Genomic DNA, 14,398 nt, shown 5'->3' with positions numbered 1-14,398 from the left:
AAAAAAAAAAAGAACTCAAACAAATCTGCAAGGAAAAAAAATTAAACAACCTCATTAAAAGAAGTGGCAAAAGACATGAACAGAAGCTTTTCCAAAAAAGATAAGACTAATGGCCAGCAAAAATGTGAAACAATGCTTAATATCTCTAATTTCCAGGGGAACGTAAATCAAAACCACATTGAGATATCACCTAACTCCATTGAAAATGGCATTTATAAAAAAGTCCCAGATTAACAATGGTGGCATGGATGGGAAAGAAAGGAACACTTATACATAGCTGGTGGGACTGAAAACTAGTACAACTTCTATGGAAAATAATATGGAAATACCTTAAAGAATTAAAAGTAGACCTTTAATCCAGCAATCCCACTATTAGGTATTTACTCAAAGGAAAAAATAAATTTGTCTTTATCAAAAAGACACATGCTTGAATGTTTGTTGTAGCACAATTCACAATTGCAAAGATGTGGCATCAATTCAAGTGCCCATCAATACCTGAGTGGATTAATGAAATGTGGTATATATATCCCATGTAGTACTACTATTCAGCCATAAAAGAAAATAGTGAACTAATACTTCTATAACAACTTGGATGGATCTGGTCTTGGAGACCTTCTAAGCAAAGTATCACAAGAATAGGAAAACACCCTATGTACTCACTATTAGATCAGAACTAATCAATCAACACTCATGTGCACATATGATAGTACAACTCAACAGAAACCAAGCAGGTGGGAGGAGGTGGGAGAAGACAGGTTAATTCACACCTACCTAATGGGCGCAATGTGTGCCATGTGGATCATGGGCACACTTACAGTCTGACTCAAACTGCACAAAAGCAATCCATGGAACCAAAACATCTGTACCCCAGAAATATTATAATTTTTTTTAAGTTGACAGTAAAAATAAATAAATAAAAATATTAAATCGCCCCATAAGGAAAAATAAGAAAACAGTTATGAAGGGTATTTTCAAAGGACAAATATTTCTTTTTTTTTTTTTTTTTTTTGAGACAGAGCCTCAAGCTATTCCCCTGGGTGGAGTGCCCTGGCATCACAGCTCATAGCAAACTCCAACTCCTGGGCTCAAGCGAGTCTCCTGCCTCAGCCTCCCAAGTTGCTGGGACCACAGGCGACCGCCACAACGCCTGGCCATTTTTTGATTGCAGACATCATTGTTGTTTGGCGGGGCCAGGCTGGGGATTCGAACCCGCCACCTTAGGTGTATGTGGCTGGCGCCTTAGCCGCTTGAGCCACAGGCGCCAAGCCAGGACAAACATTTCTTAACCCTGCCAATTTTCTGACTTGTAGGGCAGTGCTCTTTCCAACGTTAACAAGCAGTACAAACTTCTTCCTGGGGATTTATAATGTAAACATGGCAGAGGGAAATATAAGCAGACTGTTAACCCAAAAGATAAAAATAGAATCACAAATGTAGTAGGAGAAAATCTGGATGACCATTTCCTCAATAAGGTGAGTCTCTCTAAAACCAAAGCCAAAACTCAAAATTAAACAATCCTATTGATTTGACTACATAAAAATTTAAACAGTCCCTCCAGCAAATAACACCAAATTCAGTTAATGATAAATACACGCTGGGAGGCAGAGAGAGAAAAGGGACGTGTCTGTAGAACGTTAAGGGTGAAATCTGCAAACAGATATCTTTTGATTACGAACCATAATATAAATCATTTATTATCTATTTTCTTGTGTTTCTAGACTTTATGACTACCCTGTAAATCAAAGTTAATAATCCTAATGTAAAAATAGTCCTTATAGATCAATGAAGGGAAATAGTATATGAATAAACAATTTATAAAATGCCTAAAAATGGCCAATAAACATTTACATGTGTTACACTGAACATGTGTTCAACCTTTCCAGAATCCAAAAAACAAAGAATATTAAAACAACAATGAAATTATGTACTTATCACAAGCAAAGATTTTAAAAGACTAATAAAAATGTAGGAATCAGATTAATCTTGAGTGAATAAACCGGTATAAACTGAAGGTCGTCTCATAATACGTAGCATAAATAAAGGATGTATTCCCAGTCACCAAAAGGCTGCTCCTAAGAAAAGGTCTCAAGAAAATAACTGGCCAAGAATACTAAAATGGTTAAGGATATTTATATTATAATGGCAAGATAACAGAAATAATGTGAATATCCATTAAGAGGTTAATAGTTAATTAAATTAAATTACAGAACAACCAATATACTAGCATACTATGTAACCATTAAGAATGAGCATATGGGTGTACTTACTAACAAACATTTTTATATAAAGAAGTTTGTGAAAGAAGCAGGCATGACCAGTACAGATATTATACCTTTCATAAATATAACAGGGGAATTTTTTTTTTTGTAAAAGAAAGTCTAGCAACAAGACAGATAAGAGAAAAAACAGGGTGAGAGAAGTATTCCAGATGCCAGGAATGTTCAAGGAACTTCCATTTTCACTTTTATCTCATTTCTTTTTTATTCTTTATTTCAGTTCATTTATTAATTTTGAGACACAGTCTTGCCACAGCAACCTCAAACCCCTAGGCATCTTCCTGTCTCAGGCTCCCCAGTAGCTGGCACTACAGGTGCCTGCCACCACATCCAGCTAATTTTTCTATTTGCAGTAGACAGTGTCTTACTCTTGTTCAGACTGGTCACAAACTTCTGACTTTAAGTGATCTTCCTGCCTCAGATTTGCAGAGTACAGCACCATAATCAGCCTGTACTGTATTCTCAACTTTTGAAAAAAATGTATTTAACTTTTCTTATACATATGCACTCAGAAATAATTTTAGTCAAATGCATACATTTAATGCATTTATTAACAAATAAACAATGTCTTGCATACATGTAATCTAATCATCAAGCTTATTTATTTATTTATTTATTTATTTTTGAGATAGAGTCTCACTTTATTACCCTTGGTAGAGTGCCATGGGAACATAGCTCACAGCAACCTCAAACACCTGGACTTAAGCATTTCTCTTGCCTCAGCCTCCAAAGTGCCCACCACAATGCCAGGCTATTCTTATAGGTAGGGTCTCGCTCTGGCTAAGGCTGGTCTCAAACCTGTGATCTCAGGCAATCCACCCGCCTCAGCCTCCCATGTACTGGGATTATAGGTGTTAGCCACCACACTTGGCCCCTTATTTATTTTTTTTAAGAGACAGGGTCTTGCTCTGTCACCTATGTGGAGTGAAGTGATATGATAACAATTCACTGTAACCTGAAACTCCCAGACTTAAGGGGTCCTATTGCCTCAGCCTAATGAGGAGCTTGGACTACAAGCACACACTCCCATGCCTGGGTATATATATATATACATTTTTTTGGGGGGGGGGGTAGAGATGGTGGGCAAAGAGGAAATTGTCTCACTATGTTGTTGTCTAGGCTGCTCTCAAACTCATAGCAAGCAATCTTCCCAGTTCAGCCAGAGTGCTGGGATTACAGGTACAAACTACCACACCTGGCCCATTGTACTTTTAAAATAAATTTTTGTGAAATACCTTGCCAAAATAAATGATAAAATAATTTCTATGAGTATATTACCAACTCATAATTTTAAAATTATTCATAATTAATATATTTAGTAGTATATTCAGTGTTCATGAATTCATATAGTAGTGGTAAATAACATAGAGTGTATATATATATATATATTTTTTTTTTTTTTGAGATAATGGTCTCGTGATGTTGCCCAGTTTTATCTTGAACTCCTGGGCTAAAATGATCTTCCCTCCTTAGCATTCCAGGTGACAGGACCATACAACCTGCTTGGCTTAAAGTTTTTTTAAAAGGTAAAATAAAATCCAAAAATATGCCTACATGCTCATCCTTAAAAAGATGTGAGAATTTAAAGTACAGTTGACTCCTTGGAATTTTAAGTTTTATTAATGAAAACAAAGAACAAAACCCAATGCAATGTATCAGACATCCACAATAAATGGAACTGACAGCGCCCACAAAGAATCCACAAAAAGAAAGGATCTCTGTGAAACAGAACAGTCAAGTGAGGGTTCGTGAAGGCAAGACACCTTAATTGCTGGAAGACAGATAAAATGTCTGTCGCTTGAAGAGAGACAGAAAAGGTCATTTCAAATGAAAAGAATAACAGCAGAGTTGAGGCAGAGAAAACAGTATAAGTGACTCCAGAGACAGTGAGAAGATAAAAGCCTATTATCAAAAAGACAAAAGATAAAGTTCACTAGGAAGTAGAGAAAAAGGAACTCTGTATATTGTTGGTAGAATATAAATTAATGCAGCCATTATTAAAAACAGTATGGACAATTCCTCAAAAAATTAAAAAGAGAACTACCATATGATCCTGCGATCCTACTTCTGGGTATATATCCAAAGAAAATGAAATCAGAATGTCAAAGCAGTATCTACACTCCCATATTTATTGCAACATTATTCACAAAAGCCAAGTGATAGTATCATTTATGTATATATAATACACAAAGAATTACTACTTGGCCTTGACAAAGAAGGAAATCCTGTCATTCACAACATAAATGAGCCTAGAGTACATTATGCCAGGTGAAATAAACCAGGCACAGCAAGACAGGTGACTCCTTGCTCTCACTTACATGTGGAATCTAAAAAAAATTGGACTCATAAAAAAGAGAGTGGGGGTGGTGCCTGTGGCTCAAAAGGGTGGGGCGCCACTCCCATACACTGGAGGTGACCAAAAAAAAAAAAAAAGAGAGAGAGAGAGAGTGGAATATTGGGTGCTAGGTCCTTGGGGGAAGAGGGGAAGGGAATGGAAGGATGTTGGTTAAGGGTAAAAAATTCAATTAAACTGGAGAAATAAGTTCTAGAGATTGTATATCTTGGGTGACTATAGTTAATGATGTATTGTGAGTCAGATGTTCTCACAATAAAAACAAGTATGTAAAGTGATGGATATGTTAATTAGCTTGATTTAATCATTTCATAATGTATACATTCATCAAAACCTCATGTTGTATACTGTACACACACACAAGTTTTTCAATTATATCTCAGTAAAGCTGGAGAGAAAGGCAAAAACAAAAAAATGATAATAATAACCTACCCACAATAGGTAGAAAGGGTTAGCAAAGGTGATTCATGATACAGATGTTTGTTACCTGAATTTAGATTTGAAGAGACTCTCTTAAAATTGATTTCTAGTTTTATTCTACTGTGATCTGCAAAGATACACGATATGATTTTGATTTTTCTGAATTTGCTAAGACTTGCTTTATGGCTTAAGATATGATCAATCTTGGAAAATGTCCCATAGGCTGATGAGATGAATGTTTATTCTGCAGTTTTCAAGTAGAGTATTCTACAAATGTCTATTGGGTTCATATATTCTAGAACTTCATTTAAGTTCAGTGTGTGTTGACTTTCTGTTAGATTATCTATCTTGTTCCTGCCAGTGGGGTGTTAAAAGTTCCCAACAATTAGGATGCTACTGTTTATTTCTTTGCTTAGCTCTAGTGCAGTGGTTCTCAACCTGTGGGTCTCAATCCCTTTTTAACATTGAAAATACATTGCGGCATTAGGAAGACTGAGAACCACTGCTCTAATGAAATGCGCTTTATGAATCTGGGAGCTCCTGTGATAGGTGCATGTGTATTTATAACTGTTATCTCTTCCTGCTGAATTGCCCCTTTTAACATTAATAATAACCTTTTTAGTCCTTTTTTTTTTTTTTACCATCACTGATTTAAAGTTAATTGTATGTGATATGAGAATCAGCTATACCAGCTCACTGTTGGCTTCCATTTGCTCAAAATATTTTTTCCAACCCTTTACCTTGCATCTGTGCTCATCCTTGTAAGTTAGATGGGTTTCTTGGTAACAAAATATATTTGGGCAATGATTTTTTTTATCCATTCAACCACTCTACGCCTTTAAATTGGAGCATTAAGACCACTCATGTCCAGTGTTAGCACTGATGTGTGGGATAGTATTCTGTTCATGATGTTGAATAATACCTTTTTGTTTTGTTTTCCCTTTGTGTTATTGTTTTATAAGAACTATGCACTTTAATTTAGGGGTGTTTTTACATTGGTGGGTATCTATTGTGCTGTTCCACGTATAGGGCATTATTGAGCATTTACTGTAAGGCCAGTCTAGTAGTGACAAATTTCACTAGTGTTTGCTGGTCTAGAAAAGTCTTTATTTCTCCATCATTTATGAAACTTAGTCTTGCAGTATACAAAATTCTTGGCTGGCTATCCTTCCATTTAAAATAAAAAATGGTGTTCCAATCTGTTTGGGCCTGTAAAGTCTTGGCTAAGAAGTCTACTATTAGCCTAATGGGTTTTCCTTTGCAGGTTAGTTTTTGCTTTGACCTAAAAGCTTATAAATTGTCGTCTTCATTTTGACTTTGGCCAAATTAATGACTATGTGTCTTAGAGATATCCTATTTGCTGTGAATTTTCCCAATGTTGCTCTGCATCTTACATGTGAATATCTAAATCTCTGGTAATACCAGGTAAGTTTTCTTCAATGATTTCCTTGAACAAGTTTTCCATGTTTTTTGCTTTTTCTTCTCCCAAAGGGATACCAATAATTTGTATGTTGGCTTGCTTTACGTAGTCCCATATTTCTGAGTGATTGTTCATTCTACTTTATTCTTTTTCCTACGTCTGTGACTGACTTGATGAATTCAAAAAGCCTTGTCATCAAGCTCTGAGATTCTTTCTTCTGCTTCGTCTAACCTGCTGTGGAAGCTTTCTGCTGTATTTTGAAGTCCACTAAACAACTCATTTCTTTAAATTTTGTTATAACCTTTCTTACATCGGCTAGCTCTTAAGTGACTTTTTTCATTTTTATTCATGTCCTGAAATATATTTTTTTAGCTTCTTTATGTTGGTTTTCAACTTTCTCTTTCATTCATCTTATTTGCCATCCATATTCTGAATTCCATTTCTGACATTTCAACAATTTCGTCTTGGTTGGGGTCCACTGATGTAGATCTGTTGTGATCCTTTGGGAGTGTCAAATTAGCTAAGTTTTTCACATTGCCAGAGTTCTTTGCTGGTTTCTTCTCATCTGAAACCTCTTCTCTAGTTCAAGGCAGATAGATTTGCAATGCACCTGTTCTTTGCTGGTAATTCTCCTTCCAATGTTGGGAAGTGGCTCTCTCCATCCCTAAATCTCCTTCATTCTGAATGTTTTCCATTGCCTCACTGATGATTCACAATGCTCTCTCCATTGGGTTAATCCACATAGGTGGGCATCTACTTGCAAGTTTTGATCCTTTCCTTGAGAGTGGCATGTGCTAACTACTTCTAGTCCACCACCTCAGCCCGTTTCTCCTAATATATAAGTTTTAAATGAACTTCTGCAACTCAAGAGTAGATTTTAATGGAAAATTCCACTCATCTACATATTATTATTATGAATCCATACAATAGACTGATAACATAGTAGTTCATGGGGGTGCTAAAGAAAGCCATTAATCATAATCACTGATGCTATATAAATGCAGTCCCTATTATCCACAAGGGAAAGTAACGTCTAAGTTAATTTTAAATCACTTTCTTCAAATAATTGAATTACTGATCGCTAAAGTAAAAATGAAACTGCAGGGTAATGTTTGAGAGCTCTAAAGGGAAATTATAGGACTGCAATTTCAAAAACCATTAAAATATCTACTTTTTAATAAATGACATATTGTTTAGCTTCCCTATTTTAATTTCAAAAAGATGTACTTCTCTTTTGATTTAATGTGTGACATATTGTAGCAATGAGAAGAATAGTAGATTTGATTTATATAATACACATACATAAACACAGATGAAAAGAAGTATCTTTGATGCTAAGGATGGAAATTATTTTCTCTGGGATCCCTTGTATTTTTAAATGGTATGCATACTGATGAAAAACTCTCCACAATTTCCACCCACATATGGACTTGTGTGGATTTGCATGGATATATCTGAAATTATGTAAATGCTCTTAATTTGCCTATACCTTTATTCAGCTTTTTCACTGATTTAAATAGAAAAGGAATGTAAATTCCTAAGCACAAATTTTCTTTCCAGTCATTTCTTTTTTTTTTTTTCCTTTTTTCTTAAGAGACAACAATTATGTCTCACTATGTTGACCATACTAGAGTGCTGGAGTGTAGTGGCCATTCACAGGTGCTCTCATAACATACTACAGCCTCAAAATCTCTGGCCCAAGGAATCTTCCTGCCTCAGCCTCCAGAGTAGCTAAATGACAGGTGCATACTACGATGCCCAGCTTTATCATTTTCTATTTTACAGACTGGCAAACCCTACCACAAAAAGTAGGATATTCTTTATACATGCATTCATATATCTGAATTAATCTACATATTTAACAAAATAATAAATGGAAGGATTCTTACTACGTTCCCAACAGTTACTTCCCTGGCATCTATGTTTCAGATATGAAATGGCAATATTGTTTGAAGCTGCAGTTTTGACGTATGCACCTCATTATCAAATCTTCATGAAAAGATAAAACAAGTAAGCTACTTGAAAGTGACCATTGTGCAAGGAAGTTTGTGTCATCCACTTTCTTGCTACCAAAAGCAAAAATAATTTTCCTTTTATTGCTACTATAAATTCCTTTCCTTATAAGACTATACATATATTCAAATTTTGATCAGGTATGCACAGGAAATAGAAAGAAACACCAATGAATGAAAAAGATGAGACTGGGTTAGAACAAGGGAGGGTAACCTATGGCATTAAGGCCATATGTGACTTTCTAGATCTTTAAATATGGTCTTTTGATTGAATCAAAGTTTTTAAAAATAAATCCTTTTATTTGTATTAATACTTGTTTTTATATTTGTATTTTATTTTTAAAATGAATGTTTTTAAAATAAAATAAGTTTCAACAAATTAATCCTTCCAGATTGACCAGCATAATTATAACATTAGTAAGCCATAAGGGTTAAATTGATTGCTGCTACACTAATGATATAGTTCTAACTTCCCCCACCAGACTGGCACCCTATTACCACAGGTGGCCAGAAGGCAAAAGTTTATGGGGGGGTCAAGTATGCCAGTCTGTTATCAGCTTTTGACAGTAATGCACTGTGTTTCTGTTTAAAGTGGAATTTGTAAATAGTTCCACAGCTCAACAGTATTTTGCAATTCTGTCTGCTTAATAGCCCATCATGTCAAAGAGGACCAAGAAAACACTGAAGGAAGAAAGCAGATTTTTTCATGAAGATTGGGAATTGCAATATTATCTTATTTTGGTTAAAGATGAAATAATTTGCTGGCCCTGAGATACTGCAATATGAACATTAAAGAAATTCAATGTTCATCAGCACCAGTTCATACCAGTTCATACCACTAATATTCTAAATTAGAGGGAGAGGCACAGAAGGTTGTACTGCATAAATTAAAAAATGAAAAGCAAAAGTAAAGACAATTCTTTCAAGCATCAGTAAGACTGGAAAATAGGCTTGGTGCCTGTAGCTAAGTAGGTAAGATGCCAGCCACATACACCAGAGCTGGAGGGTTCGAATCCAGCCTGGGCCTGCCAAACAACAATGATGGCTGCAACCAAAAACAGCCGGGTGTTGTGGCAGATGCCTGTAGTCCCAGCTACTTAGAAGGCTGAAGCAAGAGAATCGCTTAAGCCCAGGAGTTGGAAGTTGCTGTGCTCTATGATGCCACAGCACTCTACCCAGGGTGACAGCTTGAGGCTCTGTCTCAAAAAAAAAAAAAAGACTCGAAAATAATGCCGCTGAAGCAACTTATATAGTCGCTTATATACTCAGGGGAAAGAGGAAGCCATTCAGTAACAAAGAAATTATGAAAGAACACATTGCAGAAGTTGTAGGATCCTTAGACCCCAATAACATTTCAAAATACAAATAACTGCTTCTTTCAAGGAGAACTATAATTGATCAGCATTATGAATTAGCCTTCACCTTAACAGAAGAACTTCATGTAACACTTCAACTGGAAAATATGTGTTATTCAATCACTTTGGATGAATCAACTGATACTACTGACTCAGCACAGGTCTTATACTTCATTCAGGTTATAACAGAAGATGTTCTTTACTACAAAGTGTTACTCACTTTGGGCACTCTTGCAAACAGAAAACAGGGAATAGGTACCTTCAATAACTTTCGAGATAAATATCATGAAATTGGACTAATTTGATGAATTTAGTGAATATATGTATAAATGGTGAACCTTCCATGACAGGAAAACATGAAGGGTTTATTGCACAAAAATGAAAGTATTAACAGAACCAGATGCTCTCTTTCATGATATCTTACATCAGCAAAATCTCTGTGCTAAACCTACTATTTTAAGTGACACTTCCCAACAAGCTATAAGCATTATTAACATCTTCATGCAAATGCAACACAGGATCACCAGCTTCCTAACATGCTAAAGTTGGAACAATAAGGTAGTCAGTGTAGGTTTGTCACATCATTCTACAGAGTGCAGTTGGCTATCATAGGGACAAATGTTAGCAAAATTTTATCTCTGCAAAAACAGATAATGAAGTTTCATAAAGAACAGAATCAGCATTGTGAATTATTGAAAGAAGATTTCTATAGGAATGCAACATTTCTGTGTGATATCTTGTCAAATCAAAACAATTTGAATATTTCTTTGAAAGGTAAAACTAAATCTATATATGATATGTGACAAAAATTCCAAAAACACTTCTTCTTTAAAAGAAAATGTCAGATGAACATTTTCCCCGCTTAGCAAAGGTCACTGATAAACAGAACGATATATACAAATCACTTGAAGAATACCTGGCTGTTACAGACCTATTAATTGAAGAATATAATGAAAGTTTTACTAACTTTAAGAAACAGGACATCACACTCAAATTAGTATTTCAACCTTATCAGCCTAGTTGATATCTCCAAGGCCCCTAAAGAACAACAGAGTGAATTGACTGAGCTCTCTGTAAATGAAATTTTAAAGTCACTGTCTTATGCTAAGAAAGATCCAATTGAAATGTAGAAAAGTATAGTAGAATACTCACGCCTTCGGCAACATGCCCCCAAAATGCTTTCTTGCTTTTCAACTATATGAATCCACATTCTCCACATAACCCAAAACAAGATGCCCTTAAGGTCACAGATGACGGATACCCTCCTACAGGATTTACTGGAACTGTGGACCTCCATGCTGCAACCAAATATTCAAATGCTTTCCAACAAAAAGCTGACACACAAGGTCACTAAAAGGTTATTAACTTTAAAATTAACAAGTAGTTTTCATTTTCTAAAATGATTAAGTACATAGTAGTTACATTTTTACAAAATAATGTATATTTTTAGGTACATCTAATTGAGGTTTCCTGAATGTGACCTTATTTGATTATAGTCAAATTAATGTGGCCTTCCAACATGAAAAGGTTCCCCATCCCTGGGTTAGAACCACATTTTAGTCACACTCAAGAACAAGACATTATATTGTAGATTCCTACCTATCATCAAGTCTCCCTTAATTAAAGGAGAAATGTCTGCCTTACTAGAAAAAGTTCAGGAAATACTTGAACTGGAGGATAAATACAATGACTAATCTATGAATCCGTTCTTTTTTTTCATAGGAAACAAGACATGTGAAGTCAGTTGAGAGTAATGAGGGCTGAATGTGCATGTGGATAAAAGTAAAAACATTAATTTCCAATTTCACTTTAAACTTCTTCAGATTTCACAAAATAAGATAAATAGAACACTACCACACTTATCAATTATCTCCATAAATGCCAATGGTTTGAATTCCCCAGTAAAGAGGCACAGAGTGGCTGACTGGATTAAAAACACAAGCCATCTATTTGCTGTCTGCAGGAAATACACCTCATGTCAAAAGACAAATTAAAACTGAGAGTTAAGGGTTGGAAGTCAATTTTTCAGGCAAATGGAATTCAGAAGAAAAGAGGGGTTGCAATCTTATTTTCAGATGCATGTGGGAAAAAAGAGGATAATATTTTTTTTTCCCTAGGGAAAAAAAGGAACAGATTCATAGATTAGTCATTGTATTTATCCTCCTGTTTATAGCAACTAAAGTCAAAAAAGACAATGATTGTCATTTCATACTGGTCAAGGGAAAAATGCAACAAGAAAACATTACAATTATAAATATTTATGCACCCAATTTAAATGCTCCCAGATTCTTGAAACAGACCTCACTTAGTCTGAGCAATATGATATCCTATGAAACCATGATAACAGGGGACTTTAACACCCCTCTCTCAGAGCTGGACAGATCCTCTAAACAGAAATTAAACAAAGATATAAGCAATATAAATGAGACCCTAGAACAACTGTGCTTGATAGACGCATATAGAACACTCCATCCCAAAGATAAAGAATATACATTCTTCTCATCATCCCATGGAACATCCTCCAAAATTGATCATATCCTAGGACACAAAACAAACCTCAACAGAATCAAAAGAACTGAAATTTTACCTATCATCTTCTCAGACCACAAGGCACTAAAAGTGGAACTCAACTTCAACAAAAATGTTCAACCTCACACAAAGGCATGGAAGTTAAACAACCTTATGCTGAATGACAGTTGGGTGCAGGAAGAAGTAAACTTCTTCAGATCAAGTATAAAGTTAGAGGGGCCAATATCAGAGTAATCTATTAAAACATATATAAAAGACTGTTCAACACAATGGTCTTGATAGCTATAAGCAGCTCCAAATTAAACAAGCAAAAAAAAGCAGTTAAAGGACGGCACCTGCAGCTCAGTGAATAGGGTGCCAACCCCATATACCAAGGGTGGTGGGTTCAAACCTGGCCCCGGCCAAACTGCAGGGAAAAAAAAAATCATTTATATCAGGTGGGGAGTGGTGGCCAAACTGCAGGGAAAAAAAAAATCATTTATATCAGGTGGGGAGTGGTGGCTCACCCCTGTAATCCTAACACTTTGGGAGGCCAAGGTGGGTGGACTGCCTGAGCTCAAGAGTTTCAAACCAGCCTTAGAAAGAGCAAGACCTCATCTCTAAAAATAGAAAAACTAGCCAGTTGCGCATTGTGGCAGGTGCAGCTACTTAGGAAGCTGAGTCAAGAGGCTCTCTTGAGCCCAAGAGTTTGAGGTTCCTATGAGCTATGATGATACCATAGCACTCTCCCCAGGGCAACAGCTTGAGACTCTGTCCCAAAATAAATAAACAAATAAAATTAAAAGGCAGTTAAATCTTCAAGTCTCAGTATTCATATCAGCTAAATAACAGATCAAAATAACTCACCAATTAGAAAATAAAACCAAAGTTCACTTCTTTTTTTCCAACAAGATGCTATAGTTAATACACCATATTTGGAAAAACTATAAATTTTTTAATCTCCTCCTCTGCAAAATAAAGACTACATCTTTCTCACAGCTTACTGAAGAAATAGCCAAAAATTGGCAGCAGGCACTGATGTATTCATAATCATTGAAAAACAGTGAGAAAGCCAATCTTTGTAGATGGGAGAAATGGTTTAGACAGTAGAGCAAACAATATAAAATAGACATGACTCAAAAGCTCTATCACCAATTTAGCAACAGCAGCAGAAAATAATTAACAATAAATCTCTATATTTACATGGCAACAGATGTTATTTATAAATACATTTTAAGAAACCAGAACAGAAACACTATTCTCTTTATTCAAATAAGAAATCTACATTTTTATTTCATTTTTTAACAGATTTGTTCCTTAAAAAACTAGCATTTCAAAATATAGTTTGGCTCACACATTCACACAAAAGCAACTTAAAATAAAAGGAATGATATTTCTCCAAAGGTCAGAGGATAAAATAGGATGAAAGCCATAATTTGATTATTTACCAGAAGCAATTATCCTTATCTAGAAAGGCAGACGAAGATAGTTGGTTTACATTACACCTTCCCTGGGCAAGGGGGAAAAAAGTATGTAAAACTGTTCAAAATTTTACAACAAAAAGTAAGAGCAAAAAGTGCTGGCATGTATCTCTCAATAAAAACATAATATTTCCAAAATTAATCTTAAATTTACATTAAAATCTAGTTGAGTTTTGAGAAATGTTGACCAAGAAGCATCAAAGATCGATTTAAGATACAAGTAGTGATTTCATAAAGACGAGTGTTTATTAGAACAATTGTAGGTATTTTTAATTACTATGTTGTAATTATAGAGATAAATATAGATGTATAATTAGTATAATTTTACACGCACACACAAACATAAAACCCTAAGATAATACTCCTATTGGCATCTCCTATGTTAGTATAACAATTTTTTTTTTTTTTTTTTTTGCAGTTTTTGGTCGGGGCTGGGTTTGAACCCGCCACCTCTGGCATATGGGGCTGGCGCCCTACTCCTTTGAGCCACAGGGCCTCCCCTTAGAGTCTATATTCTGTGGCTAAGAGCACGGATGTAGAGTCTACATCTTTGGTATAAATCCTTACCTTATC

General features: G+C 35.4%; 1 protein-coding gene across 3 annotated transcripts in view; it reads right to left on the bottom strand.

The window, feature by feature from the left end:
* The window catches only part of ADAM22 (ADAM metallopeptidase domain 22), a 255,911-nt gene that overhangs the window by 154,920 nt on the left and 86,593 nt on the right, over window positions 1–14,398 (bottom strand). The gene's annotated exons all lie outside the window — the stretch shown is intronic.

This window comes from Otolemur garnettii, unplaced genomic scaffold (assembly GCF_000181295.1).
Source record: "Otolemur garnettii isolate 467f Iridium unplaced genomic scaffold, OtoGar3 scaffold00005, whole genome shotgun sequence".
In the NCBI taxonomy this organism is placed as follows: Eukaryota; Metazoa; Chordata; class Mammalia; order Primates; family Galagidae; genus Otolemur; species Otolemur garnettii.
Note: the sequence above shows the minus strand (reverse complement) of the source record. Positions and strands in the feature narration are given on the sequence as shown.